At 42.9% G+C, this 7,817-nt stretch overlaps 1 pseudogene; it reads left to right on the forward strand.

Annotated features, from left to right (window-relative positions):
* Positions 1-7,002: 7,002 nt before the first annotated feature.
* LOC115160221 (myosin light chain 4-like) lies at positions 7,003-7,609 on the forward strand (annotated as a pseudogene).
* The last annotated feature ends 208 nt before the right edge of the window (positions 7,610-7,817 follow it).

Genomic DNA, 7,817 nt, shown 5'->3' on the forward strand with positions numbered 1-7,817 from the left:
TGGGGAGCGTTGCTGCACAGCTATTTTCAGGTCTCTCCAGAGATGTTCGCTCGGGTTCAAGTCCGGGATCTGGCTAGGCCACTCATGGACATTCAGAGATTTGGCTTTGTGCTTAGGGTCCTTGTCCTGATGTAAGTTGAACCTTCGCCCCAGTCTGAGGTCCTGAGTGCTCTGGAGCAGGTTTTCATCAATGATCTCTCTATACTTTCCTCCGTTCATCTTTGCTTCGATCCTGACTAGTCTCCTAGTCCCTGCTGCTGAAAAACATGATGCTGCCACCACCATGCTTCACCGTAGGGATGGTGCCAGGTTTCCTCCAGACGTGACGCTTGGCATTCAAGCCAATGAGTTCAATCTTAGTTTCATCAGACCAGAGAATCTTGTTTTGGTTCTCATGGTCTGAGAGTCCTTTAGGTGTCTTTTTTGGCAAACTCCAAGCGGGCTGTCATGTGCCTTTTACTGAGGGGTGGCTTTTGTCTGGCCACTATACCATAAAGGCCTGATTGGTGGAGTGCTGCAGAGATGGTTTTCCTTCTGGAAGGTTCTCCCATCTCCACAGAGGAACTCTAGAGCTCTGTCAGAGTGACCATCAAGGTCTTGGTCACCTCCCTGACCAAGGCTCTTTCCCCTGAGAAGTTTTGCCCAGCCAGCCAGCTCTAGGAAGAGTGGTGGTGGTTCCAAACTTCTTCCATTTAAGACTGATTGAGGACACTGTGTTCTTGGGGACCTTCAATGCAGCAGAAATGTTTTGGTACCCTTCCCCGATCTGTGCCTTGACACAATCCTGTGTCGAACCTCTATGGACAATTCCTTCGACCTCATGGATTGGTTTTTGCACTGACATGCACTGTCAACTGTGGGACCTTATATAGACAGGTGTGTGTCTTTCCAAATCATGTCCAATCAATTGAATTTACCACAGGTGGACTCCAATCAAGTTGGATTAGGATTAGCAATGGAAACAGGATGCACCTGAGCTCAATTTCGAGTCTCATTGCAAAGGGTTTGAATACTTATATAAATAAGGTTTTTTATTTAGTTTTTGCAAACATTTCTAAAAACCTGTTTTCAATTTGTTGTTGTGGGGTATTGTGTGGAGATTGCTGAGGACATATTTTTTAGTTAATCCATTTTTGAATAAGGCTGTAACGTTACAAAATGTGGAAAAATCAAGGAGGAATCATGGCAAAACTTACTCAAACTCTTTACTTTTCAATGTAAAGCATTTTAAAATATAAGGAGCAACATGCAGCATAATGCAAATGGGATTTGTGGTCTTCCATTCCAAATGGGGTAATCTAAAACTGAAGAACGCATATCACAAAATGACTCCCCTCTTTTCATATACGGCACCTCTTTATCATGTTGTAAACTGTATTATGTTTTGATTCATTTCAAATTGCTTGCCTTGCTTCAATAGACTGTGAAATGCACTTTCATTTTTGTAGTTTTTCAATTTCTATCATTGTAAGCAAGAGGAAAAGAGCAAGAGGGGAAATTATCAAACTGACAACCACTGTATAATTAAGAGAGTGAAGTATTAATACAGGCATTACCTTCACCAGCTAAAATTCATCACACACATTCTTAATTACAATGTTTACACAGATGTCCGCAAAATGGTTCGGGCAGCAGTCACTCCATTATAATGATATATGACAGCACCATATCATCATTGGATATCTAGATAATGAAAACAAAGAATAATGTTGTTGTTTAAGTTTACTGCGTTCCGGGAAGACAGAACATCGTGTGGAGAGTGTTGATGCATGGTGAGTGTTTTTCTTTCGGAATGATCAATCCATATCAGTACAGGTGGTGTCTTAACCTTAAGAATGTCAGCATGATGTGTTGAGCCTTAGGTCATCATAAGGGCTATAGTACATACTATAATTTCAACAGCAGACAGTAGGGCTTGTAAAAGTCCAGTGGCACCTATGTGAGTGACAACTACAGTGCATTCAGAAAGTATTCAGACCCCTTGACTTTTTACACATTTTGTAACGTCACATCCTTATTCTAAAATAGATGAAATACCTTATTTACATAAGTATTCAGACCCTTTCCCATGAGACTCGAAATTGAGTTCAGGTGCATCCTGCTTCCATTGGTCATCCTTGAGATGTTTCTACGACTTGATTGGAGTCCACCTGTGGTAAATTCAATTGGACATGATTTGGTAAGGCACACACGTCTTTATAAGTTTCCAAAGTTGACAGTGCATGTCAGAGCAAAAACCAAGCCTTGAGGTCAAAGGAATTGTCCATAGAGCTCAGAGACAGGATGGTGTCGAGGCACAGATCTGGGGAAGGGTATCAACAAATTTCTACTGCATTGAAGGTTCCGAAGAACACAGTGGCCTCAATCATTTTAAAATGGATGAAGTTTGGAAACACCAAGACTCTTCCTAGAGATGGCTGCCCGGCCAAACTGAGGGAGAGAAGGGCCTTGGTCAGGGATGTGACCAAGAACCCGATGGTCACTCTGAAAGAGCTCCAGAGTTCCTCTGTGGAGATGGGAGAAACTTCCAAAAGGACAAACATCTCTGCAGCACTCCACCAATCAGGCCTTTATGGTAGAGTGGGCAGACGGAAGCCACTCCTCAGTAAAAGACACATGACAGCCTGCTTAGAGTTTGCCAAAAGGCACCTAAGGTGCTCTCAGACCATTAGAAACAAGATTCTCTGGTCTAATGAAACCAAGACTGAACTCTTTGGCTTGAATGCGAAGCGTTACGTCTGGAGGAAACCTGGCACCATCCCTACGGTGAAGCATGGTGGTGGCAGCATCAATCTGTGGGGATGTTTTCCTGCGGCAGGGACTGGGAGACTAGTCAGGATCGAGGGAAAGGTGAATGGAGCAAAGTACAGAGAGCTCCTTGATGAAAACCTACTCCAGAGAGCTCAGGACCTCCGACTGGGGCGAAGGTTCACCTTCTAACAGGACAACAACCCTACGCACTCAGCCAAGACAATGCAGGAGCGGCTTCAGGACAAGTCTCTGAATGTTCTTGAGTGGCCCAGCCAAAGCCTGGACTTGAACCCGATCTAACATCTCTGGAGAGACCTGAAAATAGCTGTGCAGCAACACTCCCCATCCAACCTTACTGATCTTGAGAGAATCTGCAGAGAAGAATGAGAGAAACTCCCCAAATACAGGTGTACCAAGTGTATAGTGTCATACTCAACAAGACTAGAGGCTGTTATCGCTGCTGAAATGTTCTTCAACAAAGTACTGAGTAAAGGGTCTGAATACTTATGTAAATGTGATATTTCAGTTGTTTATTTTTATTACGTTTGTTTTTGCTTTGTCATTATGGGGTATTGTGTGTAGATTAACGAGGGAAAAAATTCTTTCATCAATTTTGAAAAAGGCTGTAACGTATCAATATATGGAAAAAGCCGAAGGGTCTGAATACTTTCCGAGTGCACTGTATGTCAGATCTTAGCAGAAAACACACTCTTGAAAATAGAGCTTGACTACGTCTGCCTTCGACTCCAAGCGTAAACAATGCTCAAGATCTCGAGAGCATCTGAATGACTCCCAGGGTCATGGAAAGGAATGTGGCCACAGCCCTGCTCTATGCTCGCTTTTATTAGATGAGGGTTATTTTGTCCCTCCAGTGAAATGTCAGTTTCACCATCAGTTATGTTAACCTCCAACCCCACTGAGCCCCTCTGCTAGCCCTCAGTTGTTCTCAGCCACCATTGGCTCCTGGGCAGACAACCAGTAAGCCAGGCCAGCCACCCAGCCTGCCTTCATTCCTGGTCTTACCTCTGGGCTTAAGAGCTCTCTGTCCCTCCCCATTCTTCCTGCATTGGCCTGTTCATACACATAAGGGACACATAGGGAAAGAATCACCAATGCTTGTCGCCAAGAGGGGGATGACTGTGGGGAGACAGGGCTTTTGGTATGTATATGGGACTTTTTCTGATTGTACAACTGTTGCCTAAGTGCTCACAATATTACCGCCTGACTACTCAGCAACAGATACTTCAGTCAGTTTGCAAGAGTGGTGTCTACCTCACACAGAACTAAACTAAATCTATGGTGTCCTCCCTGAAAAGGATGTACAGTGATAATATTGACCTCTGCAGACGTCATACCATATTTATGACATATGAATATGGTTACCATCTCAAAAAGAACAACTGTCACAGGTTTGTGAATACCGATGACACATTTCACCGCAGGACATACTGTACAGGTTTATACTAACTCCACACAGGTAAGTAGACAGGGGGATAGATATTCAATTCTGGTATTTTATCTGGTGTTATACAGCCAGCGCTAGAACCACAGTACATAGTGTATACTTCTTTTCCTATACAATAATTTCCTTAAGGCCAAACTTGCACTGACTGAACAATGAAATCAATGTCTATGGATGAAGTGAAAGTAGGTAATGGTTAAGATTTGGGATAGGTTTTAAAAATGATTGCCTAGCACTGGGATTGAACCTGTGATCTTCAGAGCCACAGCTCATGGTTTAAGGCCTTCCTCCATCCCCATCCACATACACAACACCCTAACAAGTCACAAGCCTATTAGATAGTATGCCCCTAGTGTACGGTATTGATGCACATGCACAAGCCATCTCCAGACTTCCCGGGGACCTGAACAAACGTCTAATACTAAAACGTCTAATACTTATGTGGATCTGCTGTGACCTGGCTGGACTTTGAGTGAAGAGCACAAATTACTCTTGACAGAGGACACTTTTCAGAAGGTCGCCTTAATTGTCATATTTTGATTAATCGAAATTCGGAATTATTGGTGGGCAAAATGGAAGTGATTATTAGCGGCAAATCTATCCCCATCCAAGTGAACAGGTTATCACATGAGATTTGACACACTGACTACAATTTTCTCCATTTATCCACCATTTAAATCGCTTCATAAATGATGGATGTAGCTAGACAGTTCTGTGAATATTTTTCTGAGAATTTCTGTTCATATAAATTACATTCTGCCTTATCTAAATGCATTCAGCATCTCTCTCTCTCTCCTCCCCTCCTCTCTCTTTCAGACACACTAAAAGAGGACAAACGAGCTGTCAGGCCTGCTGGCCATGTGACCTCCAGGGTAAGATAATGATCTTAAGCATAGCCAAACACACACACACACACACACACACACACACACACACACTGAAATTGTCCCTACTTCACAGTGAAGGATTGAGTGGGACTTGCATGGTCAATAGACTAGGGTAAATGGATAATGCGATCATACCATGCCATGCTTTGGCTGCCTCTCAACTGAGATGATGAATTGCATTGTGTGTGTAAAATGAATGTAGCCGTGATAGATTAAAATTGGGGTGCAGTATGGTCCATCCTAAACATGCCCTCACTCCCGTAACTAAAATGGATTTTGGTTGATTAATTTATCAACTTTCAATTAAGGGAAATTATTGAGGAGCAGAAGCCTAAATGAAAACAGCAGAAACCTAAGCTAAGGGTCAAATTATTTATTTAATGGGCATACATACTACAACTGCACTAGTTACTTGACCTTGTAAACCTGACTACCACAGAGCATGATCTAGAGAAGACATACAGTATACGCACACACACACACATAGCACACAAGTACTATGATTGTGTTTGTGTACGACCGTGTGTAGACTTCTATGTAGTTGAGCGTTTCCTTTATCAGAGCCTTTTGTCATTAAACATAATACTCTTGTTTCAAGCCATAGGCTCCTTTGGTCATAACCTTTGCTAGGGGGACTGAGGTATATAAAATGTTATATTTTATTGTTTTCTTTCAACCAGTGCTTTGTCCATTATTACATTGGATGTTACAGAAGATGTGCTTGACTGAGCATTGATTAACCTCTGCATTGGAAGGGAGATTCATGAGGCTGAATGCCTTTTAATGCATTTCCATCAAGCCTTATCATCTCATTCACTCGGCACATCGAGTAATTTAAATGGAAACAAAGATGGATGCTTTTCATCATTAGGAAATAAATATGTATGACGGCACTAAGTTGAAGAGCACTACAAAGTCTGTTCAATTACATAAAACTTGATTTGACTGCATCCGCAGTTTGCTTTCCCTGGGCATTGGAAAGTATTTTATATACTATTTTGAGGAAAAGTAACAGGGTTTCTTATTTCTTGAATTAAATATTTGAAGTAGATCTGGATGTCAGTTGATTATACATGTTTTCTACACATGCAATGTACAAGCGGGACTATAAGCATGTAATAAACATCAGCATGTATAATAACTTTCACAGTCTGATATTCTTTTAAAGGGAGAACATTTATTTAGTTTTTGCATAGAATTGTTGAAATAAATCAGTCATTTTATCAATTTTAAACGGCCATCAAAGCAAAGAGCCAAACAGGTGCACTAGAGACACTAATCCAACAAGTATGGTTTGTACACTGGAATTGATTTCAGAAACATTTACAGCAGAAGCTTGGCGTAGCCCATGCTAAAGTAAATAAATGTTAAAATGAGCGTGTTCTCTGTGAGCCAAAGCTATAACCAAATTTGATATACAAACATTCCTTTTTTACTTCAGTATATTTGATTAAAAACTGACCATTGTTCTGTCATAGAAACATCTCATAGGACATGTTTTTCAGTTTTAATGAACAGACAAAAAAGTGACTTGTCAAAAAAGCTATTTTGTTCAATGTTCTCATTCAGTAATAATACATTGTCTGTGTGTCCTAATTCCTGCCTGCACCCATCAGTGAGGCAGGACATTTTGGGATAATGTAGCTGGACACTGGCTAATGACAGTGGAGAGCCCTGTCGGCTTGATGATAGCAGCTGAGAACAATACTTAATTGTTACGCCACAGACAGGAGGATCTATTTCAGGTTTCTTCCTTTTATAGTGTGCCATAGGACCTTATTTATCGGCCCCATCTCCCCTCCCAGGCGAAGTACATATAAAAGCCATTTGTGCTTAGGAATAGCCTCCTTCTTCCCTTCACACTCTCGCTCACCTTGGACCCCCCCCCCCACATTCAGCACCATGGCCCCCAAAAAGGTGGAAGCTAAGAAAACTGAGCCCAAAAAGGCAGAGCCCGCCAAGTTGGAAGCACCTGCTGCCAAGCCCATGCCAACCCCCGAACCCGTGGTCGAGGCCCCAAGGAGCCCGACTTTGACCCCAATAGCATCCCCCTCGAATACAGCGCCGTCCAGATCGAGGAGTTCAAGGAGGCCCTCACCTTGTTCAACCGCACCCCACGGGGGAGATGACGATCACATTTGCCCAGTGTGGCAATGTGTTGCAGGCACTGGGCCAGAACCCCGCCAACACCGACGTCCTGAAGGTGTTTGGCAAGCCTCGTCCAGAAGACATGAGCAGCAAGCTGGTAGACTTTGAGAACTTCCTGCCCATGCTGCAGCACATTTCCCGCTCCAAGGACCAGGGTAACTTTGAGGACTTTGTCAAGGGCCTGCGGGTCTCTGACAAGCAGGGCAATGGCACTATCATGGGCACTGAGCTGTGTCACGTGCTGGCCACCCTGGGGGAGAGGATGACAGAGGATGAGGTGAACAGGTTGCTGGTGGGCCAAGAGGACACCAACGGATGCATCAACTATTCTTCCTTTGTCACGCACATCTTGTCTGGGTGAGCTGGATTTTTTACCAGAAGGACTTAAATGATTCTCTATTATTTCCTCTCTTCTGGAGCCCATACCTGTCTCATAAATAACACTGCCACTTTAGAGGTGAGCATGGATTTAATGTATTGTCCGTTTGTTGTCTAAAGCAGCTGGCAACAATCAAGCTACAAATGTTGACTTGAGACTGAATATTGTATTTCCCTTGAATAAAAAATGT

This window comes from Salmo trutta, chromosome 23 (genome assembly GCF_901001165.1).
Source record: "Salmo trutta chromosome 23, fSalTru1.1, whole genome shotgun sequence".
NCBI classification, from domain to species: domain Eukaryota; kingdom Metazoa; phylum Chordata; class Actinopteri; order Salmoniformes; family Salmonidae; genus Salmo; species Salmo trutta.